The sequence below is a fragment of the Ovis aries genome, chromosome Y (assembly GCF_016772045.2).
Source record: "Ovis aries strain OAR_USU_Benz2616 breed Rambouillet chromosome Y, ARS-UI_Ramb_v3.0, whole genome shotgun sequence".
Taxonomy (NCBI): Eukaryota; Metazoa; Chordata; class Mammalia; order Artiodactyla; family Bovidae; genus Ovis; species Ovis aries.
The window spans coordinates 14,219,867-14,246,900 of NC_082741.1; the positions used below are offsets into that span (position 1 = coordinate 14,219,867).

Below are 27,034 nucleotides of genomic sequence, written 5' to 3' on the forward strand. Positions count from 1 at the left end.
CTCAGAAGTGACAAGTGTGCTGTAGTGCTAGGATTTATACTGCTGGGATGCATGATTCAGTGTGCAGTTGTGTAGCTCAGGCATTCTTACTCTACAGCACAGTCTCAGTAGTGTCAGAACATTGGCTCTTGAAGGTACACGCAGTCACGATAGGAGATATGCTTCTGAGTAAACCTCAGTAGTGCAAAACGCATGATGAAATGTGCTCACTCTCTAGTCATGAGATCTGTACTCCCAGCTGCACGTTCAGTTGCTGTGGCATGTGTGCAACTAGAACATGTTCTCAGTAGAGCCCGGATGCCTGCACTTGAGCTCATGCTCAGTAGAGGCGTGACATGTCCTCCAGTGTTTAAACTCACTCTGTCTACAGGAGTGCTGGCTCAGTTGTGTCCACAAGTAAACTTCAGAGTGCAAGTTCAGTAATTGTTTAGGCACACCTGAACTTCAGTGCAAGTTGAGTAGTGGCCTGACTTACCTATAAAGCAACAAGCTAATGCTTGTGATATTTATGCTTTAGAGTGAAAGTTCAGCTGGTGATGAACTCTTGCTTGGGAAGGCAATTTCAGTAGTGCAGGGATGCAGAGGCCAGAGTGTAATATACCAAAAGTGTATGTGTACTTACAATAGGCATGTTTTAGGGACAGATTCAGTAGTGGCAGGCCATATTCTAAAGAACCCGGGTTTAGGAGTGATGGGATGTATGCTCTTCTGTGCAGTCTCAGTGACAGCAATGCACTTGTTCTAAAGCTTGTTAATATATTGCCTCCATAGTGGCAGAAAGGGTGATCCAGATTGGAAACTAAGTAGTTCCAGCGAGCGTCCTCTAGATGGCGGCCTCAGTATTGACAAGCGCGTATTCCAGAGGGTAAGCTCAGTGTTTGCAGAATGTGTGGTTTGAAATAAGAAAAGGAAATGGCAACCCACTCCAATATTCTTGCCTGGAGTATACCGTGGACAGAGGGGCGTCGTGGGCTACTGTCCATAGGTTCCCACGGAGTCGATTAAGACTAAAGCGACTTAGCATGCATGCATGCATTGGAGAAGGAAGTGGCAAGGCACTCCAGTATTCTTGCCCCGAAAATCCCAGGGATAGGGGAGCCTGGTGGTCTGCTATCTATGCAGTCACGCAGAGTCAGACACGACTGAAGTGACTTAGCAGCAGCAGCAGCAGCAGCAGCAGCGGTTTCAAATCAGGGGTCAGTATTTGCCAAAATCATCTTGCATTTTCAGTCGTTACGGCACGCCAGGTCGAGAATGCAGATGCACTTGGTTGTGATTCTTATGCTCTAGAGTTTAATGTATGTTCCAGAGTGCAAGCTAACTAGTGCACCTGTCCTAATTCAATTCTTAGTAAAAGCAGAATGCAAACTCGTGATTTCAACCTCAGAAGTTTCTGCATGCATCATCAGAAGTAGTGGTGCGTACACTCATGAGTGCCAGATCATGAATTGGAGGATGATTGCCACCAAGTGGGGCACAACAGTGGTAAGAAGCATACTTTAGAGTGCAAACTAAGTAGCTGCTGGATGCATACTACAGAGGGTGAGCTCAGTAGCTTCACTGAGTGCATGCTTCACACTATGAGCTAAACAGTACTTGATGGTGTTACATTGACAGTATACCCACTTTAGAGCACTTGCTTAGTAGTGGCAGAATACATACTTTGAAAATAAACTCGGTAGACTGATCCTAAAGTGGCAGTGACATATGAGAAGGAGTTCAAATATTCCTCAGTAAATGCCTCCAAATATTTTCAGGATATGGAATAACTTTCACTAAACAAGTTGTATATGCTGGCAGAGGACACTAGATACCCAGAAAGCCCAATCAATTTGTTTCTAATGAGGTAGGAGAAGAGATAAACAAGAATAGAGAAACAAATGATTTAGGGATAGAGACTGATTCTAGAACCAGACATGCAACAATGGACTGGTTCTGAATTGTAACCCTGCTTGTTTAAATTAGATGCAGTGTACATCATGTGAAATGCCAGACTGGATGAAACACAAGCCTGAATCAAGATTGCTGGGAGAAATAGTAATAACCTCAGAAACACAGATGGCAAAACCCATATAGCAGAAAGTGAAGAGGGACTAAAGAGCCCTCTTGATGAAAGTGAAACAGTAGAGTGAAAAAGCTGGCTTAAAACTAAACATTCTAAAATGAAGATCATGGCATCTGGTCCCATGATTTCATGGCAAGTAGATGGGGAAACAGTGGAAATAGTGAGAGACTTTATTTTCTTGGCTCCAAAATTACTGTAGATGGTGGCTGCAGCATGAAATTAAAAGATACATACTTCTTGGGAAAAAAAAAAAGCTATGACCAAACTAGACAGCACATTTAAAAACAGAGACATTACCTTGCCAACAAAAGTCTTTCTAGTCCAAGCTATATTTTTTCCAGTAGTCATGAATGGATGTGAGAGTTGAACTATATAGAAAGCTGAGCCCTGAAAACTTGATGCTTTTGAAGTATGGTGTTGGAGAAGACTATTGAGAGTCCCTTGCACAGCAAGGGAATAAAATCAGTCAGTAAGAAGTTCAGGTCTGAATATTTATTGGAAGGACTGATGCTAAAGCTATAATACCTTGGCTACCTGATGCAAAGAACTGACTCTTGCAAACGACCCCAGTGCTGCAAAAGATTGAAGGCAGGAGGAGAAGCAGATGAGAGAGGGTGAGATTGAGTCCACCACTGACTCAATGGAGATGAGTTTGAGCAAGCTATGGAAGTTGGTGATGGACAGAGGAGTGTGGTGTGCCACAGTTCTTGGGGTTACAAATAGTTGGACTGAGCAACTGAACTGAATTTGTGTTGGGGATAGAAAGTAAATGCTGAGTCAGACTGATAAGAAGTCTGGGCTCCCCAAAGCAGAGAAAAGTGTCTGGATTGCTGAGGAAGAGATGGAGTGTTCTGGAATTCTCAAGGAGGAGAAAAGGGCAAAGATGTTTGTTTGCTGGTTGTTTGGTTTTCTCTATATTCCTACATTCTCTATATTCCTTAGTCTTAGTCACATAAAGCGCTACCCCCCCCACCTTTATACATGGAACTGTTGATTACACCGCAAACAAATCAGTTTACATTCTGTAATTGGGATTATATAGCAACAATGTATCATGCCTGAGGACAATTTCTCCTTCCTGAAAACCTTCTGAGTAATCCTAATATTTTACAAGGTGTATTATGGGAGTGGGTCTGGTAGGGTCTTTCTATTATTAAATTCTAATCCTGTTATCCTAAAATATAAATTGTGGGACTAGGTCTGGTAAAATTTCCACAAAATTTAGACGTTATTTAGATTTATTATAATGACTCTATTAAAATGTGTGTAACTCCCTTGCTTACACTAGCAAGGGGACATTCTCCGGTTCCCTTCTGATGTCCATGTCAGAAGCTTTCTCTGTCCCTTTTCTTACTTTAATAAAACTGTGCTATGCAAGAGCTCTTGAGTGATCAAGTCAGGTCCCTGATCCTGAAGTTAAATCTTCTTCTTCAGAGATCATGAATATGGAACTATTCATCTTAAGCTATTAGAGAAGGAGAAGTTTCCATATCGCAGGAAACCCTCTCGGAGGTTGATTCAGTGGGCCACTTTGGAATCTCAGACGATAGTATAAGCACCCACTCCCCCTCAAACAAAAATCATCTCAGAATTCAAGCCCCAAAGGCAATTATCAGTGGAGAATTGCCTCACAGTCTCATGTTCAACCACCTTGAGTGGCGGCTATGCACAGAGGCACCCTCTGCTTCTTCAGTCTTTATAATAAAGACTGGGTTTGAATGCCCTGAGGACACTCTGAGAGGACTAATGTGATATAGCAGCCTGAACCACAGAATACTAGAGAGACAAAAATAAAAATAAATAAATAAAGGAATGTTCCCATGGGAAGGCTCTAGGACCACACTGCGACCCCTGACCTGCTCACAGAACAGACTGTACCATAGTATTTACCAAAGGAGAGCAAGCCAGCTTCCATTATGGCCCTCCCAGGAGGCAAAAATTCAGAATGTTTAAAACCAGAGGCAGAAGACCATAAGCTTTTAGGCCCAGGAGACTGCATCTCCTGCCAAGCTGTGAGCAGACTTATCCACGAGCAGCCCCTAACCATTGCTTCCTGGGATCTGGGACAGTGTATAGATGCCAAGAGTGTCATAACCTGAGATCACGTCCTCTGAGGAGACGCACAGCTCACCATGGACTGTATCTTTGTGGAATATCTGAGAAGCTGCCCAGATAGAACCTGTGCAGTGCACAAAAATGATGACCCACCAGGGACTATGACACTACAGCGATCCTGAGATCATGAGTGGCTCTCTGGAACATCCTGAAACGTGAGCATCTTGGATATGGGATGTACATGAGACAAAGAGCCTACCTGGGACTAACTTCTAGCAGAACACCAGGACACTTGGCCCTAGGAAGAGCAGGAGATGTATGGCTCACTTGGAACTGGGCTTTCAGAGAACACTCAGGAATCTGAGCAGTTTAGGCCTGGGAAGTGCAGGATACAAAGAACCCACCTGGGACTGTGCCCTGACAGAGAACTGAGGAGTCTGGACTGGTTGGGCCTGGGAAGAGGGGGCCATGTATGGCTCCCTTGGGACTGAGCCTTCATAGAACACCCGGGAATCTGAGCAGCTTGGACCTGGGAAGTGCAGGAGACATATGGCCAACCTGGGACGGCATGCCTGGAACAGGACGGACCCTGAGTAGCTTGGGCCTGGGAAGTGCATGAGATACATGGCCCACCTGTGACTGTGCCCTCATGAAGCACCCAGGAGCTTGAGTGGTTGGATCTGAGAATTGCACATCACTTTGGACTTTGGCAGACTCTATGCTTTCAGTTCATACCAGGGCTCCCCACAAATCCCAGCAGTATTTGTTTGCAGTGTTCCTGCCTCTCCACCATACAGCAGAGCAAGTGATCCTGAATAAAGTCTACTGTTACCTCTTCCTATTTCGGCTAAGATTAGACATTGAAGAGACTTGCAAGCTGAGGAGGCCATCCTAAGTAAAGATAAGACAGGAGATCCACTCCAGAAGTGGCAGGTACAACAGATTAAAGTCAAGGAGTAAAATTGCATTTAAGGACAATTGCAGAATTTGAAAAAAAGTGCAAGCAAGAACAAGGGATTGCCTGACACTGAACTGACCCCACAATATTTTTTCTAATTTTTGTGTTCAATTATGTTTTCGTTTATTTTCTATTGTACATTGGGGAGTCCAAATTCTAGTCTATGTTTTAAATTTTGCTTTCTGATATTTGCTATTAGTTTTCTAGCTGCTGCTGCTGCTGCTAAGTCACTTCAGTTGTGTCCGACCCTGTACAACCTGATATATGGCAGCCCACTAGGCTCGTCTGCCCCTGGGATTTTCCAGGCAAGAATACTGGAGTGGATTGCCATTTTCTTCTCCAGTGCATGAAAGTGAAAAGTGAAAGTGAATTCGATCAGTCATGCCCAACTCTTAGTGACCCCAGGGACTGCAGCCTACCAGGTTCTTCCGTCCATGGGATTTACCAGGCAAGATTACTGGAGTGGGTTGCCGTTGCCGTAGCATTAAGACTCTTTTTTAAATATATATTTTCACTCAGGGATTTGATTACAGGCTTGATTGCTCTCTTTCCTTTTGAGTTTCTTTTCTCCTCCTGATCACCTCTATCTAGCTCTCCCTCTTCTTTTCTATATATAACATTGTGAATCTCTGACAGTTCAGGATGTGGATTATTTCATCACTAACATGGGGTTTTGTCTTCTGTGCAATGTTGAAAGAGTAGTCTTGCGGTTACTGAAAGAGGGGGACCAAAAGCCAGAAGCAGGTAGCTCAGCTCCAGAACTTTGGATCATCATAGAACCCCTGGCCCCAGGGAATAGTGATAGACAAGATTCCATACAAAAGGATGCATGCCTACACTGAAAGCACGCTCCACTGAAGAGCAGCGAGCTCCACTGCAAGACAACTCATGCTCATCTTCCAGCAAAACAGGAACACACTCAAGAAAATTAAAAGAGAGCCTTCTCAGTTCAGTCACTCAGTTGTCTCTGACTCTTTGCAACTCCATGGAATGCAGCACACCAGGCCTCCCTGTCAGTCACCAACTCGCAAAGTTTACTCAGCTCATGGCCAGAGTCAGTGATGCCCTCCAACCATCTCATCAGCTGGCATGCCTTTCTCCTCTGGAACTCAATCTTTCCCAGCACCAGGGTCTTTTCAAATGAGTCAGCTCTTTGCGTCCGGTGGTCAAAGTATTGAAGTTTCAGCTTCAGCATCAGTCCTTCCAATAAATATTCAAGACTGATTTCCACCAGGATGGACTTGTTGAATCTTCTTGCAGTACAAGGGATTTTCAAGAGACTTCTCCAACACTGCAATTCAAAAGCATCAGTTCGCCAATACTCAACTTTCTTTAGTCCAACTCTCACATCCATACATGACTATTAGAAAAATCATAGCTTTGACTAGACAGACCTTTGTCGGAAAAGTAACATCTCTGCTTTTTAATATGCTGTCTAGGTTGGTCATAACTTTCCTTCCAAAGAGTAAGCATCTTTGAATTTCATGGCTGCAGTCACCATCTGTAGTGATTCTGGAGCCCCTCAAAAGACAGTCAAACAGTGATTGCCCATCTATTTGGCATAAATTGATGGGATCAGATGCCATGGTCTTAGTTTTCAGAATGTTTTGCTTTAAGCCAACATATTCACTCTCCTCTTTCAATTTCATTAAGTGGCTCTTTAGTTCTTCTTCCCTTTCTTCCATAAGGGTGGTGTCATCTGCATATCTGAGGTTATTTCTCCTGGCAAACTTGATTCCAGCTTGTGCTTCATCCAGCACAGCGTTTTTCACGATGTACTCTGCATAGAAGTTAAATAAGCAGAGTGAAAATATACAGCCTTGACATACTCCATTTCCTGTGTGGAAGCAGTTGTTCATATCCCACTCAAACTGCTGTTTTCTGACCTGCGTAGAGGCTTCTGAAGAGGCAGGTCAGCTACTCTGATATTCCCATCTCTTTTAGAATTTCCTAGCGATTTTTGTAATGCACACAGTCAAAGTCCTTGGAATAGTCAATAAAGCAGAAGTGGATCTTTTTCTGGAACTCTCTTGCTTTATTGATGATGCAGCAGATGTTGGCCATGTGATGTCTGGTTCCTCTGACTTTTCCAAAACCAGCTTAAACATCTAGAAGTGTATGGTTTATGTATTGCTGAAGCATGGCTTGAAGATTTTTGTGCATTACTCTACTAGCGTATGAGATGAGTGCAATTGTGCGGTAGTTTGAGCATTCTTTGGCATTGCCTTTGTTTCGGATTGGATGAAAACTGAACTTTTCCAGTCCTGAGCCACTGCTGAGTTTTTTGAATTTGCTGATATAGCGAATGAAGCACTTCCATAGCATAATCTTTTAGGATTTGAAATAGCTCAACTGGAGTTCTGTCACTTCCACTTTGTTCATAGTGATGCTTCTTAAGGACCACTTGACTTCACATTCCAAGATGTCTAGATTTAGGTGAGTGATCACATCATCATGATTATTTGGACTATGAAGATCTTTGATGTACAGTTATTCTATGTATTCTTTGCCACCTTTTCTTAATACCTACTGCTTCTGTTAGGTCCATACCACTTCTGTCATTTATTGCATTCAGCTTTGCATGAAATGTCCTCTTGGTATCTCAAATTTTCTTGAAGAAATCTTTAGTCTTTCCCATTCTATTGTTTTGCTTTATTTCTTTCTACTGATCACTGAGGAAGGCTTTCTTATCTCTCCTTGCTATTCTTTGAAACTCTGTGTTCAAATGGGTATATCTTTCCTTCTCTCCTTTGCCTTTCATTTCTCTTCATATCACAGCTAATTGTAAGGCCTCCTCAGGCAGCCATTTTGCCTTTTTGCGTTTCTTTTTTCTTGGGGATGGTCTTGATCCCTGTCTCTTGTACAATGTCATGAACCTCCATCCATAGTTAATCAGCCATTCTATCAGATCTAGTCCCTTAAATTTATTTCTCACTTACACTGTATAAGGGATTTGATATAGGTCATTCCTAAAAGGTTTGGCGATTTTCCCTACATTTTTCAATTTGTCTGAATTTGACAATACAGATTTCATAATCTGAGCCACAGTCAGCCTCTGGTATTGCTTTATACTCTCTAGGACGATTAAGCATCTTTTAATTTCATGGCTGTAGTCACTACCTTCAGTGATTTTGGAGCCCTCCAAACAATGTCTGCCACCATTTCCACTGTTTTCCCACCTATTTGCCATGAAGTGATGGGACAGGATGCCATCTCAGCTTTCCTAATGTAGAGCTTTAAGCCTCCTTCTTCACTCTCCTCTTTCACTTTCATCAAGAGGCTCTTCAGTTCCTCTTCACTTTCTACCATAAGGGTGGTGTCATCTACATATCTGAAGTTTTTGACAATTCTCCTGGCAGTCTTGATTCCAGTTTGCATTTCCTCCAGCCAAACATTTCTCTGCATAGAAGTTAAATAAGCAGGGTGACAATATATACCCTTGAGGTACTCCTTTTCCTATTTGGATCCAGTCTGTTATTCAATGTCCAGTTCTAACTGTTGCTTCCTGTACTGCATACAGGTTTCTCAAGAGGCAAGTCCGGTGGTGTGGTACTACCATCTCTTTCAGAATTTTCCATAGTTTATTTTGATCCATACAGTCAAAGGCTTTGACATACTCAGTAAAGCAGAACTAGATGTTTTTCTGGAACTTGCTTGCTTTTTTTGAAGATCCAGTAGATGTTGGGAATTTTATCTTTGATTCCTCTGTATTTTCTAAAACAAGGTTGAATATCTGGAAGTCCGTGTTTCACATATTGCTGAAGCCTGGCTTGGAGAATTTTGAGCATTTCTTTGTTAGCATGTGAGATGAGTGCAATTGCATGGTACTTTGAGCATTCTTTGGCATTGCCTTTTTTGAGATTGGAATGAAAACTGACCATTTCCAACTGAGCCACAGCTGAGATTTTCAAATTTCCTGTCATATTGAGTACATCACTTTCACAGCATCATCTATGAGGATTTGAAATAGCTCAACTGGAATCAAAGCCATAATAGAGCTCCCCCAATTCTCTAATGGACACTACACTGACTCTCAGAACAAATGAGATCAACAGCCATCTTCTATAACAACAACAAGTTCTCTCAACTAGAAAACTTTCACAAGCCACTGGTCCCACCACATTCACTTGGAGGAGACCACCCAATTAATAGCAATGATGACCCTCCAGTTGGCAGAAAACAGACCTCAAAGACAGCCATCTAAACAACATGAAAAGGGAGAGACATATCCAGCAGATGAAGGAACAATAAAAATCAACAAACCAATGAAAGAGGAGGAGGTAGGAAGTCTACAGGAAAAATAGTTCAGCATAATAATAGTCAAAGTCTTGGAAACAAATAGGTCTACAGATAAATAGACTTTACTCATGGATTGAGAAGATGAAAGTGGTGTTTTTAAATAGACCTAGAAGAAATAATGAGTAGTCAATCAATAATGAACAATGAAATAACTGAGATAGAAATCACTCTGGACAACATGAACAGTAGAGTAACTGACGCAGAAGAAAGACTAAGTGAGCTGGAAGATAGAATGTTGGAAATAAATGAAGCAGAACAGGAAAAAAAAAAGAATGAGAGAGAGAGAGAAATGAGGACAATCTCAGAGACCTATGGGACAATGTTAAATGCCCCAATATTTAAATCATAGGTTTCTTGAAGAAAGAAGACAAAAGGAAAGGGCATGAGAAAATATTTGAGGAGGAAATAGTTAAAAACTTCCCTGAAATGGAAAAAAGAATAGACACCTAAGATGAAAAATCTCAGTGTGTCCCATAGGGATAAAACCAAGATAAAGCATGTCAAAACACACATTAATCAAAGTAAAAATAAACAAACAAATAAATATGCACAATGAACAAATATTCAAGGTAACAAAGGAATAACAACAAATGACATAGAAGGGAATCCCCATAAGGATAGCAGCTGATCTTACAATAGAAACTCTTCAGCTTAGAAGGGAATGGCAGGATGTACCTAAAGTGCTGAACGGCAAAAGCCTAAAGCCAAGATTACTCTATCCACCAAGGATAGTATTCTAATTCCAAAGAGAAAACAAAAGCTTTTCAGACAAACAAAAGAAATTAGTATTCAGAACTACCAAACCAGCACTTCTGGAAATGCTGAAGGATCTTTTCTAGATAGGAAACAGAAAAGCTTATTTTAAAAAAAGCCACAAAATGTATAGAAAATGGTAACAAGATCATACTTATCAACAACTACCTTAAGCAGAAATGGGCTAAATGCTCCAATAAAAAGACAAAGTCTGTCTGAATGCATACAAGAATATACTGTCTGCAAGAAAACCAACTCATAACTAGGGACACATACAGCCTGAAAGTGATGGCCAGGAAAAAGCTGTTTTGTGAAAATGGAGAGCAAAAATGGGAGGAGCAATACTTATATCAGATAAATGGACTTTAATTAAAGACCGGTATAGGAGACAAAGAAGGTTGCATTGCATAACAATCAAGGTATCAATCAAAGAAGAAGCTATATGCACCCAATATAGGAGCACCTCAATACAAGAGGCAAATTCCAACAACTATTAGAGCAGAAATAGACACTAACCAATAGTATTGTGTGACTGTAATACTTCACTCATAACATGAACAGATCATCCAAACAGAAAATAAAATAAGGAAAACTCAAATTTTAGAAGATACATTAGACCAGTTTGAGCTAATTGATATCTACAGGTCATCCCACCTCAAAAGAACAGATTTCACCTTTCTCTCCATTTTTCTCCTTTTACTCAAGTGTCAATGGAACATTATCTTAGGACAGATCACATCCAAGTTTAGATCACATATAACCTTGATAAACTTCAAGAAATTGTAATATTTTCAAGCATAATTTCTGATAACAATGTTGTTAGATCAGATATCAGCAACAGGAAAACAACACCACCAACAACTAGAGAAAACACAGATAATTTGGAGGCTAAACAACATAAAATTCAAATTTCAATTCAACAACAACAACAAAAAACCTCTGCCAAAATAGTCATAGGTGGAACATACCTCAACATAATGAAAGCCAAATATGACAAAACCACTACAAATATTATTGTCAATAATGAAAAGCTAAAAAAATTTCCTTTAAAATCAGCATTAAGACAATGTGCCCACACTCATCACTACTAGTTCTGGGAATTCTAGCCACAGTTTTCAAAGAAGAAAAAGATATAAAAAGAATCCTTATTTGAAAAGAAGAGGTTTAACTGTCTATTTGCACATGCTATTACACAGAAAACACAAGAGATGCCACCAGAAAATTACTGGAGTTAATCAATGAATACAGTAAATGTGCAGGGTATAAAATTAATACACAGAAACCCTTATAATCCTACACATTCACAATGAAAAACCAGAAAGAGAAATAAAGGAACAATCCTGTTCAGCAGTGCAATGAAAGGAATAAAATAACTAGAAATAAATTTGCATAAAGAGACAAAGGGCTTCCCTGATAGCTCAATTGGTAAAGAAACTGCCTGCAATGCAGGAGACTCCTGTGTGATTCCTGGGTCAGGAAGACCCCCTGCAGAAGGGATAGGCTACCCACTATAGCGTTCTTGGGCTTCCCTTGTGGCCCCAGCTGGTGAAGAATCCTCCTGCAATGTGTGAGACCTGCTTTTGATCACTGGATTGGGAAGATCCTCTGGAGAAGGGAAAGGCTACCCATTCCAGTATTCCAGCCTGGAGAATTCAAATTACCATACACTGTATAGTCCAGGGGATTGCAAGGAGTCAGATGTGACTGAGCAACTTTCACTTTCCCAGAAGGATAAAAGAAAGCACTAAGGAAAGAAATCAAAACATATATAGATGGAGAAACATATCATGTTCTTGGATTGGACTAATTGATAGAGTTAAAATGAATATACCACCCAAGCAATCGATAGATTCAATACAATACCTCTCAAACTACCAACAATATTTTTCATAAAACTAGAACAAATTATTTTACGATTTGCATGGTAACACATAAGACCTCAAAGAGCCAAAGAAGGTTTGAGAAAGAATGGAACTAGAAGAGTCAAATTTTCTGACTTGAGACTACACTACAAAGATATCAAGGAAGTATGAAACTTGCACAAACATAGAAATATAGACCAATGGAACAAAATATACAGTCCAAAGATAGATTCATGCATCCATTATCTTTGACAATGAAGGCAAAAATGTGCAACAGAAAAAGACATTTTCTTCAAAAAGTGTTACTGGGAAAACTGGACAGCTATGTGTAGAAATTAGAACACTATCTAACATCATGTTCAAAAATAAACTCAAAATGGATTACAGATGTAAATGTAAGATCAGAAAATATAAAACCCTTAGAGTAAAACATAGGTATAACCACCACAAAATAAATCACAGCAAGATCTTCTATGGCCCATTGCCTATACAAAATAAAAATAAAATTTAAAGAAGGAACCCAATTAAACTCTATAGCTTTTGTACAATGAAGGGAACTATAATTAAGGTGAATATGTAGCTTCAGAATTGCGAGAAAATAATAGCAACTCTGAGTGAACTCCGGGAGTTGGCGATGGACAGGGAGACCTGGCATGCTGCAATTCATGGCGTCGCAAAGAGACGGACACGACTGAGCGACTGAACTGAACTGAACTGAATAGCAACTGAAAAGCTAACAAAAAATTCGTCTCCAAAATATGGAAGCTGCTCACGCATCTCAATACTCAGCTACAAATACTATTCAGTAAAACAAACCACAAATCAAAACATAGGTAAAAGCCCTCTGCAAAGAAGATATACAGATTACTAAGAGACACAGAAACATTGCTCAGCATCACTCATTATAAGAGAAATGCAAATCAAAACCACATTGAGGTATCATTTCACACTGGTCAGATTGGCCATCATTAAAATGTCTACAATATAACTGCTGGAGAGGGTGTGGAGAAAAGGGAACCTTTTTACACTGTGGATGGGAATGCAAACTGGTACAACCATTATGGAGACTCCTTAGAAAGTTGGAAAGACAAATGCCGTATGACCCAGCGATTCCACTCTTAGGTATGAACTTCAAGGGAATGAGAATGGTAAGAAACACAGTACTCCAATGTTTATTGAAGCACTGTTTGCAATACCTAGGATGTGAAAGTGACCAGGAGGTCCATCAGCAGATGAATGGTTAAGGAAGTTTTGCTACATATACATATGAAATATTACTCAGGTATAAGAAGTCATGCATTAGAGTCAGTTCTAATGAGTGGGAACAGCACAAAACCTATTATACAGAATGAAGGAACTAAGAAAGAGAGAGACAAAATGTATATTAACTCACATATGTGGAACTTAGAAAGATGGGCTCTACGCAGGCAAGGAGAAGAGACAAGGATCTCAAGAACAGACGTTTGACTCAGTGGGAGAAGGTGAAGGTGGGATGATTTGAGAAAAGCGCATTTAAATGGGTATGGTACCATATGTAAAAAAGAGAAGACTAGTGTGAGGTTTTACAACATGGGTGATATGGGATACCCATGTCACAACTTCTGAAATTGCAATCTAATGCACGCATCAGCCACCAAGGAGCCCGCATTCTAGTGCACGTCGTGCACATTCTGAGCTTGCAGCCTCCAGCTCTCGTTTTACCCCTTCTGACATCACGATCCAGGGTAGGCTGTGGTAACTGCTGAATTTGCACTTTAGGGGAGGCATCACAAACTTACTAAGCCCGCATTCTAGTGCAAACATGCTGCGTCTTGAACCGGAACTCTGGAGCAGGCATCTTGCCACTGATAATACTGTTCATCATCAGCTAGTGTTTCACTGTCATGACATGTTCCCATTGCTTCTTCATCTCTGGTCATCACTCTGTGTCGCTTACCACCATCCAGTGTTTCTCTCAGTTCTGTAACCTGTTCCGAGTGCTTGTTCAACTCACTCCGGGACAAACAAATCTAGTATTCAGTGCTGTGACAGGTTCAGTGTTTCTTCATCCTCCCCTAGTTAAACACAACAGTAGTTTACCACCCTTAGTGTTTCATTTTGTGACGGGCTTCTATCCACTCCAGGTCTAACACACTCAGTAGATTATCATCATCCAATGTTTTAACTGCGGAACATCCCACAAGTCTTCTTCATGCACCCCATGTCAAACGTACCCAGTAGCTTATCACTATCCCATGTTTCAGTGCAGAGAGATGATTCAAGCGTTTCTTCATTTCCTCCAGGTAAAGCACACTCAGCAGTTTGTCACCAGTGTTTCACCTGTGACGTCATTCTTCTTAATTTATTTAGTTGGCTGTGTTGGGTCTTAGTTGTGTCACGTAAGATAGCCCTTGAGACAAGCCAACTCTAAGCATGGCATGAAGTCTCTGGAGTGTGAGAACTTTAGTATTTGCGGCTATGCAGGTTTAGTTACTCTGTAGCATATGGGATGTTAGTTTCCCAATCAGGGACTGAACCTTCATCCCCTACACTATAAGGTGGATGCTTAACCACTGGACCACCAGGAGAGGCCCTGTGACATGCTCTAAGTGCCTGCTTTTACACCTCATATGAAAGAGACACATTGCTTGATGGGAACAAACCAGCATCCAGGGTTGCAAAGATTGGACATGCTTCAGGAACTTCTTCATCCACACTGGTCAAATACAAGCAGGTGTTTATCACAATGTAGTGTCATTCCATGTGCTTCTTCATTGATTACTGGCTGAACGTATCCAATAGATTATCATCATCTACTGTTTCAGTGCAGTGACACCTCGAGTTATTCTTCATGCACCCTGGGTCAAACACATCCTGTTGTGTATCTCCATCCAGTGTTGCACTGCTGTGACATGCTTTCAGTGTTTCTCCATCCACCCCAGGTCAAGCATACTAAGTAGTTTAATATCCACACTTCAGAGAGGAGGTTCAGCCACATCTTTCTCCACCCCAGGTAAAATAGCCTCACCAGCTTATCACTTCCTGCTTTTCACTTCTGTCACAAGTTCAAGTACATCTTTTTCAAACACACCAGCAGTTTATCACCATCCAGCACTTCCAAGCTATGACACAAACTGCTGTATCATCCAGAATGGAAAAATACATTTGGTACTTTACTAAAGTCAGTGTTTCAGTGCTATGACGTGATTCAAGTGCCTATTCATCCACTCTCTGCAAAAACACACTCTGTAGTTTATCACCATGCAGTGCTCAGTGCCTTGACAGAGGACATGCTCTGAATGCTTCTTTGTCCACCTGGTGTCAAATACTCAATAGTTTTCCAACATCTGTATCTCAGTACTGTGAATCACTGTGTATGCTCCTTTGTCAATCCTGGCCCGTCACTCCTTGGAGTTTACCCCCCTTCAGTGCTTCAGTGCTGTAATGTGCTTCATGTGCTTCATCTTCTCCTGTAAAACATACTCATTAGTGTATCATCATCCAATATTCAGTACAGTGATATGCTTCAAGTGCTTAATGGTCCACATCAGTTGAACATTCCCAGCATTCTATCATTAGCCAAGGTTTCAGGGCCGTAACTTGCGGCATATACTAGGTGTTTGTTTGACCCCCAGAGGTGAAACTCAACAAGTGTTTTATCACCATTCATTCTATCAGTGCTGTGACATACTACAGTGCTTCTTAATTACTGGGTTAATACACACATCCATTCTTCCAGTGCTGATTAATGCACAAGTGCTTCCTCAACTATCCTCTTTCAAATACATATGGTAGTTTATCAACATCCAGTGTTTAAGTGGTGTGACACACTTCAGATGCTTCTTTATTTACCTGATTGATGTTTTTCAGTCACACAGTCATGTCCACCTCTTTGAAACCCCATGAACTGCAGCACACCAGGTTTCCCTGTCCTTCACTATCTCCTGCAATTTGCTCAAATTTGTGCATATTGAGACAGTTATGCCAGCACTCAACCATCTTATTCACTGTCACACCCATCCCCACCTGCTTACAATCTTACTCAGCATTAGTCTTTTCTAATGATTTGGCTCTTTGCATCAGGTGGCCACAGTATTGTAACTTCAGCATCAATCCTTCCAATGAGTAGTCAGTGCTGATTTCCTTTAGGACTGACTGCTTTGATCCCTTTGCCGTTCAAGGGACGCAAGAGTCTTCTCCAGCACTACAGTTCTAAAACATCAATTATTTGGCATTCCACCTTCTTTATAGTTCAGATCCCACATCCATGCACGGCTATTGGAAAAACCATACCTTGAATTTTGCCAGCAGAGGGATGTCTCTGGTTTCATATGCTGTCTAGGTGTGTCATAGATTTTCCTGCAAGAAACAAGTGTCTTTTAAATTCATGTGTGCAGTCACCATGTACAGTGATTTTGGAACTCATGAAAATAAAAATCTTTCACAGTTTCCATTGTGTCCTGATTTATTTGCTATCAAGAGGTAGGACTGGATGACACGATCTTAATTTATTGAATGTCGAGGTTTAAGTCGACTTTTTAAATCTCCACTTTCATCTCAGCAAAGAGCTCTAATCCCTCGTCTGCTTTCTGTCATGTGCATGTCTGAGTTTATTTATATTTCTCCCAGCAATTTCAGTTCAAGTTTGCACTTCATCCAGTCTGACATTTTGCATGATATACTGTGCATGTAAGTTAAATAAGTGGTGTGACAACAAGACAGCCTGGACATACTCCGTTACCAATTCTGAACAACTCCATTGTTCCTGTCTGATTCTGTTACTTCGTGTCCTGCATACAGGTTTCTCAGGAGCCAGGTAATGTGGTCTAGTATACCCATTTCTTTGAGAAGTTTCCACAGTTTCTGTGACCCCTGCAGTCAAAGGCTTTAGCATAGTGAATGAAGCAGAAGTAGGTCATTTTCTGGATTTCCCTGCTTTTCTATGATACAATGAATGTTTGCAATTTGATCTGTGGTTCTTCTGCCTTTCATAATCCAATTTGTACATTTGAAAGTTCTCAGTTCACGTACTGTTGAAACCTAGATGGAGGCATTTTGAGCATTACCCAGCCAGCATATGAAATGAGAACGACTGTGCAGTAGTTTGAGCATGCCTTCACAATGTCCCTTTTTGGGATCAGAGTGAATCTTACCATTTCCTGTCCTGTGGTAATTGATGAGTTTTCCAAATTTTGTGGCACATTGAGTGCAACATTTTAACAGCATTATCTTTAACAATTTGAAATAGCTGAGCTTCAAGTCTATCATCTCGACTAGCATTGTTTATGGTAATTCTTCCTAAGATCCACTTGACTTCACACCCTAGGTTGTCTGCTCTATGTGAGTGATCACACCATTATGGTTTTATAGGTGATTAAGCAGACAAGGCGATGGGACCCCACTCCAATATTCTCGCCTGGAAAATCCCATGGACAGAGAAGCCTGGTGTGCTGTCCATGGGGTCGTGAAGAGCTGGACACGAGAGAAGCAACATAGCAGCAGCAGCAGCAGCGGCAGCAGTTGATTAAGACCTTGCTTTGGTACAGCTCTTCTCTTATACTCTTGCCAGCACTTCATCACATTTTCTCCTTCTGCTAGGTTCATACCACTTCTGTCCTGGATTGTGCCCATGTCTGCATGAAATATTCCCTTGGAGTCTCTCAGTTTCTTGGCAAGATTTCTCTTCTTTCATATTCTATTGTTCCCTCTATTTCTTATTGGCATTAAATACGCACAATATTATATCCCCATCCAGTGTTAAGTTTAGATATGCTTCAAGTGGTTTTTAATCCACTCCAGAAGAAATTAATGTGACAGCTATCACCATCCATTTTTTCTGTATTGTGACATGTTTTGAGCCTCCTCCATTCCCTCCAGGTAAAACACACCCTGTAAATTATCGTCATTCCTTGATGCTGTGCTAGTACAGGCTTGAAGTGTCCCTTTGTCTCATTTAGTCAAACACTCCCTGTCGTTTACCACTATACATTGTTCCAGTACTGTGGCATACCTCATGTACTTCTTTATCCTCTCCAAATAAAATATGGTAGGTAGCTTATCACAATTCCTGTTTCGGTTCTGTGATGAGTTTAAAATCCTTCTTTAGTCCATTCTGAATAAAACACATTCAGAAGTTTACCATGGTCCCATGTTTTAATCTGTGCCATGCTTTCAGTTTCTCCTCATTCATCATGTATCAAACAAACCCCATAGCTTATCATCATCCAGTGTTTCAATGCTGTTTCCTGCTCAACTGCTTCTTCATTCTCTGCAGAAAATACATAACTCATAATTTATCACAATCCAGTGTGTTAATTCTGGTATATGCTTCAAAAGATCCTTTGTCCACTCAAGGTTGAGCACACTCTTAGTTTATCACCATCCATTGATTCGGGGCTAGTATATACTTTCATTGATTTTTCAACTACCACAGCTCGTCATACACAATGATTTACCGTGATCCAGTTTCAGTGTTGTGACAGGCTCCTTATGCTTCTTTCTATATACAAGATCAAACACAGACCATTTGAAGTGTGAACATACAGTGTTTCAGTTATGAAACCCACTTCGAGTGGTTCTTCACTTACTCCACAACAAATACAACATATAGGTTATCGACATGCATTGTTTTAATGTTGTAGCACATACTAATGGCTGCTTTACTAACTCCAAGTCAAACACATTCAGTGTTTTACCACTATCTTGGGTTTCAGAATAGTGACATGCTTCAATAGCTCCTGAAACTACTCAAGGTCAAAGGCACTCCGTAGATTTGTTGTTGCTGGCTGTTACTTGTTGTTCAGTCACTCAGTCGTCTCCAACTCTTCATAATCCCATGGACTGCAGTATATCACACCTTCTTGCCCTTGACCAACTCCCAGAGCTTGTTCAAACTCAAATCCACTGGGTCGGTGATGCCATCTAAGTAGCTGGTCCTCCATCGTCCCCTTCTTCTGCTCCAATCTTTTGCAGCATCAGAGTCTTTGCCAGTAAGTTGGCTCTTCACATCAGATAGCCATAATATTGGAGCTTCTGCCTCAGCATCAGCCCATCCAGTGAGTTTTCAGGATTGATTTCCTTTAGAGTTGACTGGATTGATTTCCTTGCAGCCCAAGGGACTCAAAGAGTCTTCTCCAAGACTGTAGTTCAAAAGCATCAATTCCTTAATGTTCAGCCTCCTTTATGGTCTAACTTACATTGTCACATGACCGCTTAAAAAAACACAAATATAGCTCTGACTATATGGACGCTTCTTGGCAAATGCATGTCTCTGCTCTTTAACATGCAGTCTAGGTTTGTCACTGCTTTTCTTCCAAGAAACAAGTGTCATTTAATTTCATAGCTGCAGTCATCACCTGCCATGATTTTGGAGTCCGAAAAAACAGAAGTCTGTCACTGTCACCATTGTTTTCCCATCTATTTGCCATGAAATAATAGGACCAGATGCCAGGATCTTAGTTTTTTGAATGTTGCATCTTAAGCCAGCTTTTTCACTCTCCTCTTTCACCTGCATCAAGAGGCTCTTTAGTTATTCTTTGTTTTATGCTATATCGATGGTGTCATCTGCATATTTGAAGTTATTTATATTTCTATTTTTCTCTTAATTTCAGCTTGTGTTTCCTCCAGCCCAGCATTTTCCAAGATGTGCTCTGCACATAAGTTAAATCAACAGGGTGACAAATATAGTAGTTTCCCCACCTCTCCCCAATTTCAAAGCATCTCTTCTTCTTTATCTGATTCTCACTGGTTGTTTCTTGACCTGGATACAGGTCTCTCAGGAGGCATGTAGGTAGTCTGGTATTTCCATGTCTTTAAGAATTTTCTGCAGCTTGTTGTGATCCACACAGTGCATTTTTATCATAATCAATAAAGCAGAAATAGGATATATATATATATATACACAATATTCTTGCTTTTTCCATGATGACCATCATGATGACCATGTGTACAGTCTTCTCTTATGTTGTTGGAAGAGGGTGTTTGCTATGACCAGTGCATTTTCTTGGCAAAACTCTATTAGCCTTTGCCTTACTTCATTTCATTTGGTATTCCAAGGCCAAATTTTCCTGTTACCCCAAGTGTTTCTTGACTTCCTACTTTTGCATTCCATTCCCCTACAGTGAAAAGGGCACCTTTTTTGTCGTGTTAGTTCTAAAAGGTCTTGCAGGTCTTCATAGAACCAGTGAATTTCAGCTTCTTCAGGATTACTGGTTGGGGCATAGACTTGGGTTACTGCGATATTGAATGGTATGCCTTGGAAACGAAGAGAGATCATTCTGTCATTTTTGAGATTGCATCCAAGCATTGCATTTCAGACTCTTTTGTTGACCCTGATGGCTACCTCATTTCTTCTAAGGGATTCCTGCCCACAGTAGTAGATATAATGTTAATCTGAGTTAAATTCACCCATTGCTGTCCATTTTAGTTCAGTGATTCCTCGAACGTCGAAGTTCACTCTTGCCATCTCCTGTTTGACCACTTCCAATTTGCCTTGATTCGTGGACCTAACATTTCAGGTTCTATGCAATATTGCTCTTTACAGCATCAGACTTTGCTTCTATCACCAGCCACATCTCCAAGTGAGTATGGTTTTTGCTTTGGCTCCATCCCTTCATTCTTTCTAGAGTTATTTCTCCACTGATCTCTGATAGCATATTGAACACCTATAGACCTGGGGAATTCCTCTTTCAGTATCCTATCATTTTGCCTTTTCATGCTGTACATGGGGTTCTTGAGGCAAGAATACTGAAGTGGCTTGCCGTTCCTTTCTCCAGTCGACCACATTCTGTCAGACCTCTCCACCATGATTCACCCGTCTTGGGTGGCCCCACAGAACATGGCTTAGTTTGATTGAGTTAGATATGGCTGTGGTCCATATGATTAGATTGACTAGTTGCCAGGAGCATGCATGGGAGATCTCACGCATGGCAAAGGTCATGAGGAAGAGACCTGACAGGCAAAGGTGGATCAGGACTTGAGGGACACCCTGACCAAATCCATGACAAGGTCATGTGAAAGAGGCCTTATGGGCAAGGCGGATCAGGACTCAAAGTGTCCCCTGAATCTGCTCGAGTATCCACCCTGGAAACCAAAATCTGTATGTTATACTACACTCTTCTGACATTAACAGGGACTATCCCTGATCATCTTTCTCTGGAAAAATAACTTAGAACTCAAGTTAATAGTCTCCTGCATATAAAAGGAGTGTCTCAGCTCAAACTTCTCTGATGGTAGTCTAGCTTGTGTGACAGGTATATCACTATTGCTACTATACACATGATTGTTCACAAACTCTCAAGCATAAACAGCACAGAGTGTTTGAAGTATTTTGAAAGTCTTAGTTAGCATAGGGCTTTTCTAAAGATAAAAATCATGTTGGTGAAGGGTTTCATTGCTGAGTTAACGATTGCCTCCAGGCCTCCATACCCTTAGGCACCTGGGAGTATGTTAATCAATGTAATTGGAATGTAGAAAAACAAATATAGTAGTTTTGATGTTAGCAATACTAGACTTTTGAGTTAATGAATTTTCTCTTTGTTATAAATCCCTGTACTCCTCTTTCTTTGTTATAAATTCTTGTATCCTTGCTATGTAAGAATGCAACTTTATCACTGTCTTATGACTAAGCAGATCTTAAGGGAAAACAAGTTTTCTGATTGACTAACCTTTATCAATAGAAAGAAAGATGGGGCCATAAAATGTTAATCGGTTTCCAGACCAGAAAATATTGTAAACAAATGTAAGACCCTTGTAAGTATAAAGGTATGCAAAGAACACTCTGTCTTTAGATAAGGATCAGAGCAGCTGACCCTGCATGACTTTGCTTCTTACATTTATCTCTATGTACAATTTACAGTATAAAAGCTTCTCTGAAAAATAAAGAGATAGACCAGTTCCACAAAAGCTTGGTTCCCCCCATGTTGCTCTTTCTATCTTTTTCTTTCCTTCTTTCTTTCTTCCTTTCTTTCTTTCTTTCTTCCTTTCTTTCTTTCTTTCTTTCTTCCTTCCTTCCTTCCTTCCTTTCTTTCTTTCTTTCTTTCTTTCTTTCTTTCTTTCTTTCTTTCTTCCTTTCTTTCTTTCTTCCTTTCTTTCTTTCTTCCTTCCTTCCTTCCTTCCTTCCTTCCTTCCTTCCTTCCTTCCTTCCTTCCTTCCTTCCTTCCTTCCTTTCTTTCTTTCTTTCTTTCTTTCTTTCTTTCTTTCTTTCTTTCTTTCTCTTATTCTCTTTTTCAGGCTGATCCCTTGGAGCACAGGGGCCCTCCATGTTCACTTATTTGCCTGGGCTTCTAAGACCTGAACGGTGCTATGCATTTTCACTCCCTCCAGAGATTTGGAGGGTGCCTGTGGCCTATGTGAACAGTGCAAGTCCCTTGTCTTGAGGCTTTATTGGCTTTCTGTGTAAACTAAGGAATATCTGCCTCTTCTCTATTCCTCTCTCTCTTTCCTTATTGCCAACATAGTTCCTCCTGAGGGAATCCCTGAATCTAATCGGGACTGGACCCTGCTAACTAGTTTTCTGTGATTATGATTTCAGTGTGTGCCCTCTGATGCCCTCTTGCAACACCTACCACCTTACTTGGGTTTCTCTTACCTTGAACGTGGGGTATCTCTTCACAGCTGCTCCAGCAAAGTTCAGTCCCTGCCCCTTACCTTGGACAAGGTGTATCTCCTCACAGCCACCCCTTCTGACCTTGAAAATGGAGTAGCTCCTCTTGGCCATCCTGCACCTGCACATAGAGGGAATCTATTATATTCTTTCCCATTTTTTTATCCTTACATTTTTTCTTTTTCTTTTTCCATTATGACTCCTTTTAAAGGACACAGTACATTTTCTGCTATGAATTTATATCAGGGCTTCCATGTGGCTCAGTTGGTACAGAATCTGCTTGCAATGAGTATAATGTGGATTCGATCCTGGGTTGGGAAGATCTGGAGAAGGGAAAGGCAACCCATTCCAGTAATCTTGCCTGCATAATTCCATGAACAGAGGGGTCTAGTGGGCCAGATTTCATTGGATCGAAAAGAGTTGGAAACAACTGAGCAATTTTCACTTTTCAATTTATGTTGTTATTATTATTATTGCTTTTCCTGTCTTATTTGTGTGGTGGACAGATATTTCTTCCTCTTGTTTTCTCCCCTTGACTCCTTCTTGCCTTTCTTAGTGTTGTTTGTGTTGGGGGGTGGGTGGGCACAGGCTTCTGTAGGTCTTGTGTGTCCTCATGTCAAAGGGTCCAGCGTGGGTGCCGTGGAGCCTGGGCTGTTGAACCCACAGGGAGCTTCCACCCAGTGACTTCCTGAAAAGAAAGTGAGGCTGGACTCTGCAGGAACACAACTGCCGCCTGCCTCCCCATCCCACCCCCCCCACCCCGCCCACCCAAGACCACAATCTGGACCCAGGTTCTGTAATCCATGTGACCAGTGACCCTGGAGACCCTGTTTCGAAAAGTAGGGCATCAACTGTGACAGCACCAACACTGTTGACTTCACAGTGAATGATGTGGTCCTCAGTTGGGTGTCCTCAGTTCCTGCCCAGCCCCTGAGCAGGAGGCCACCCTCTGTGCCCAGCACTGGTGACCGACTGTGTGTAGGTGCTGAGTATCATGAAGCAGCTGGATAATGGCATGATAACTTGCAGATGGTGTACATGGAGGAGGGCACTGAGAAAAACCTGAACTCTGGACACATGGTGTACATGACGGCCCTCATGGAGGTGGGGGTGGTGGCAGGAGGCACAGAGAGGGGGTCTGCCAGCCAGGGACACCCACGTCTGGTCCAGGCAGGATGGTGAGGGCCTCTGAGGGGATTAGCACACGTCCATTCAGATGGACATATGGTCACTACAGGTAGGAGAGGCTAAACTTTAAGGGGACAACACAGGTCCACTCCCGTTAAAAGACAGTGACCTCTAATGGGATGGACACATGTCAAATCCAGGCAGGAGAAGACTGACCTCTGGCATCAGTCACTTAGAATTCCTGACCAACGTGCATTTCTGAACTCATACCTGTACCCCTGGCCTCTGCAGTGTCTCGCAGAATTTGGCTATTCCAGGTCCCTGACATATATTTTCCTATGTCCAATTTTGGGATGTCCAATCCATTCTCTCAGCTGCTAGCCAAGTCACTTAATGTCTCACTCTGGCCTTGGCCTCCAGTGCCCCCACCACAGAACCTAATGACCCTTGGGGTAGGGAGGTTCTGTCCTGGGCCTCAGTGTGCATGTACTCTGCTGGCCTTGCATGCTCCCTGGAGTACAGACTTCACACAATATTATAAGCACTGATCTCTGCTGCTGTGCACACACACATGCATATCCGTGTACACACAGACCCTGAACATATGCACACCTGCGTGTGCACCTGTACCTACTGGAGCATGTACACACACACACACACACACACACACACACACACACACACACACACGCCAGCATACCAGAGCAATGCCACTGCTCCCCACTGCCTCTTAGGAGAAGCTGGGTCCCTTGTGAACAGGTGCCATGCTTTACGTCTTTTTGTGTCAGGACCACCCCCCCACACAACCTATCTGTATAGTGGCTGTGATGAGGGAAGTCTCCACCCATGCCCCTCTGTCTCTCACTACAAGGCGCTTCTCCACCCCCACCTAGAATACCCTCATGGAGATCACAGAGAGGCTGGAGAACCACCCTCAGGAGGTGGTTATCCTGGCGTGCAGGAACTTTGATGGCATGATGGAGGACCTCCACAAGTACCTGATGGGCTGCATCAAGAACATCTCTGGGGACATGTTGTGTCCCTGTGAGGTAAGCAGGGGCCACAGGCTTCCCATGCTCATGGCAATGGGGGCGATTGAAGCACTAGGCATCACTGTAATCAATCTATCTGCTCGGTGTATGAGGATGGTTCAGGCACTGGGCGACGCCACTCACAGAACCCCAGTAATCCACCCACTACTGTCTCCACACAAACACCCCATTAACCAGCCCATCACTGTTCACAGGCAACCCCAATAATTCACCCTGTCCAGTCTCTATTCAGACACCCCCAAAATCCATCAATCATGCCTCAAGATGCCCCAGTAATTCACCCACCATTTCCTATCAGAAACCCCAATAATCCACCTATCTCTTTCCACTCAGACACCACAATAATCGACCCACCGCTGCTCAAGACACTCAAGTAATCTATCCACCACTGTCTCCACTCAAACACCCCCAAATCTACTAATCACTGCTTCAGACACCCCAGTAACCCACCCATCACCATCTCTACCCAGACACCCCAGTAATCTACCCACTAGTGTCTCTACTCACTCATGCCAATAACCCACCCATGACTGTCTCTTCTCACAGAGAACCCAATAACCAGCTCATCACTGCTCATAGACACCCTAATAATATACACTTCACTATAGATTCTCGGACTCCCCCCAGTAACTGACACATCATGTCACAAGGCATCCCAGTAACTCTGTACACATGTCTCATGGGCACCCAGATGATTCTCCCCACAGCCCGAGGTGCTGACTCTGCACCAGCTGTGGTCCCAGGGACTGCAGGTCATCCTGTTGTACAAGGACAAGGCATCCATGAGTCAGCATGAAGAACTGTGACCCAGTATCCCCTACTGATGGTGAAATCAGGTGAAGCCCAGAGACCTCATCCACTACCTGGAGCTCGTGAAGAGCTGCAGCCACCCAGATAGGTGCTGCCTTCACACCAGGATACCTGGTCATAAGCATGTTTTAGCGCATGGGGCTAGCTTTGGGTCAAGTGGAGAGATGGAACAGGACGTATTAGGGGACATTATAGTATTCACCACATGGGGAGTAGGGTGTGGACATCTTTAGGGGCATTACTTTGTCCAACACAGGAGGTCAGGATGCAGACAGGTCGTGAACATCCGTGTGGACATTGTGGTATCCACCACATGAGGCCAGGATGTGGACATCTTTGGGGTCACTGTCTAGCCCTCCTGCCTTCTGTAACAGGAGAAATTCATGTGTCAATATCCCTGTGAGCCAATGATTCTGAACTTCGGTCTGTCAGACATGTGAATCTCTGAACATTGTGGAGGCCAGAGTCTGATAGGGTGATGGCACAGCTTGGTGACTGCATGGGCAGGTGACCCCATGGGTTACTGGACACATGGGTGGAAAGCCGTGTGGGTTATTGATCATGTGGGTGGGTGACTGTGTAGGTGGGTGACTGGTTTGAGTTGCTGACTGCAGGGTGGGTTACCATGTGAGTTGCTGATCCAGTGAGTGTGTGACCACTTGGGCGAGCAATGGTGTAAGTGGCTAATCATGTGGACAGGTGACCTCATGACCTTGCAGGTTAGTGACCCCATGGGTGGTTGACCACATGGGTTGGTGACCAAGTGGAGGGTTCACCGCATGGGGTAGAGACCCCGTGCGTGGATGACCATGTGCATCGGTGACCACATGGTTTGGTTGGCCACATAACTCCATGGGTTAGTAACTGCACACATGGGTGGCTGACCCCACAGCCAGCACCATGAACAGGCAGCCCCGCTCTTGTCCCAGGCAGGCTCTTCCTGGCCTGCATCAACCTCACAGAAAACCTGGAGTTTTTTGTCATTCACCTGGTCTGATCCCTGGAGAAACTGACCCAGTGGGGTCTCCCGTACCTTTGCACATTGGTGTGGCACGAGCACCCAGGATTGGCCCCTGGCTGTACCAACACCACCACAGGCGAATTCATCTGGGCCGATGGGTTTCTTGACGTTGTCATCAGGTTAAACCTGAAGCTATTTTGGGACTGACGGATGGCATGTGTGTGGAGCTGGCATTGCAGAGGCTGTGTCTCAGTCACATCCTGTGACATTACCGGCCTGAACCGGACGCTGCCTGGGGGCTGATGGCCCACGCACTGCGGAGCTGAGCATTGCAGAGGCCACTCCTCGTTCACATCCTGAGACGTCAGTGTGCTGAACCAGAAGCTGCATGGGGTCTGAGAGATGGCAAATAGATGGAACTGGGTATCACTGAGACTGTGTCTCAGCCATGTCCTGTGACGTCACTGGCCTGAACAAAAAGCTGCCTCGGGCTTCAGGATGATGTGTTT

The 27,034-nt window shown here is 42.6% G+C and overlaps 1 pseudogene; it reads left to right on the forward strand.

Annotated features, from left to right (window-relative positions):
- Nucleotides 1-576: 576 nt before the first annotated feature.
- On the forward strand, nt 577-26,732 carry LOC132658925 (PI-PLC X domain-containing protein 1-like; annotated as a pseudogene).
- Nucleotides 26,733-27,034: the final 302 nt, after the last annotated feature.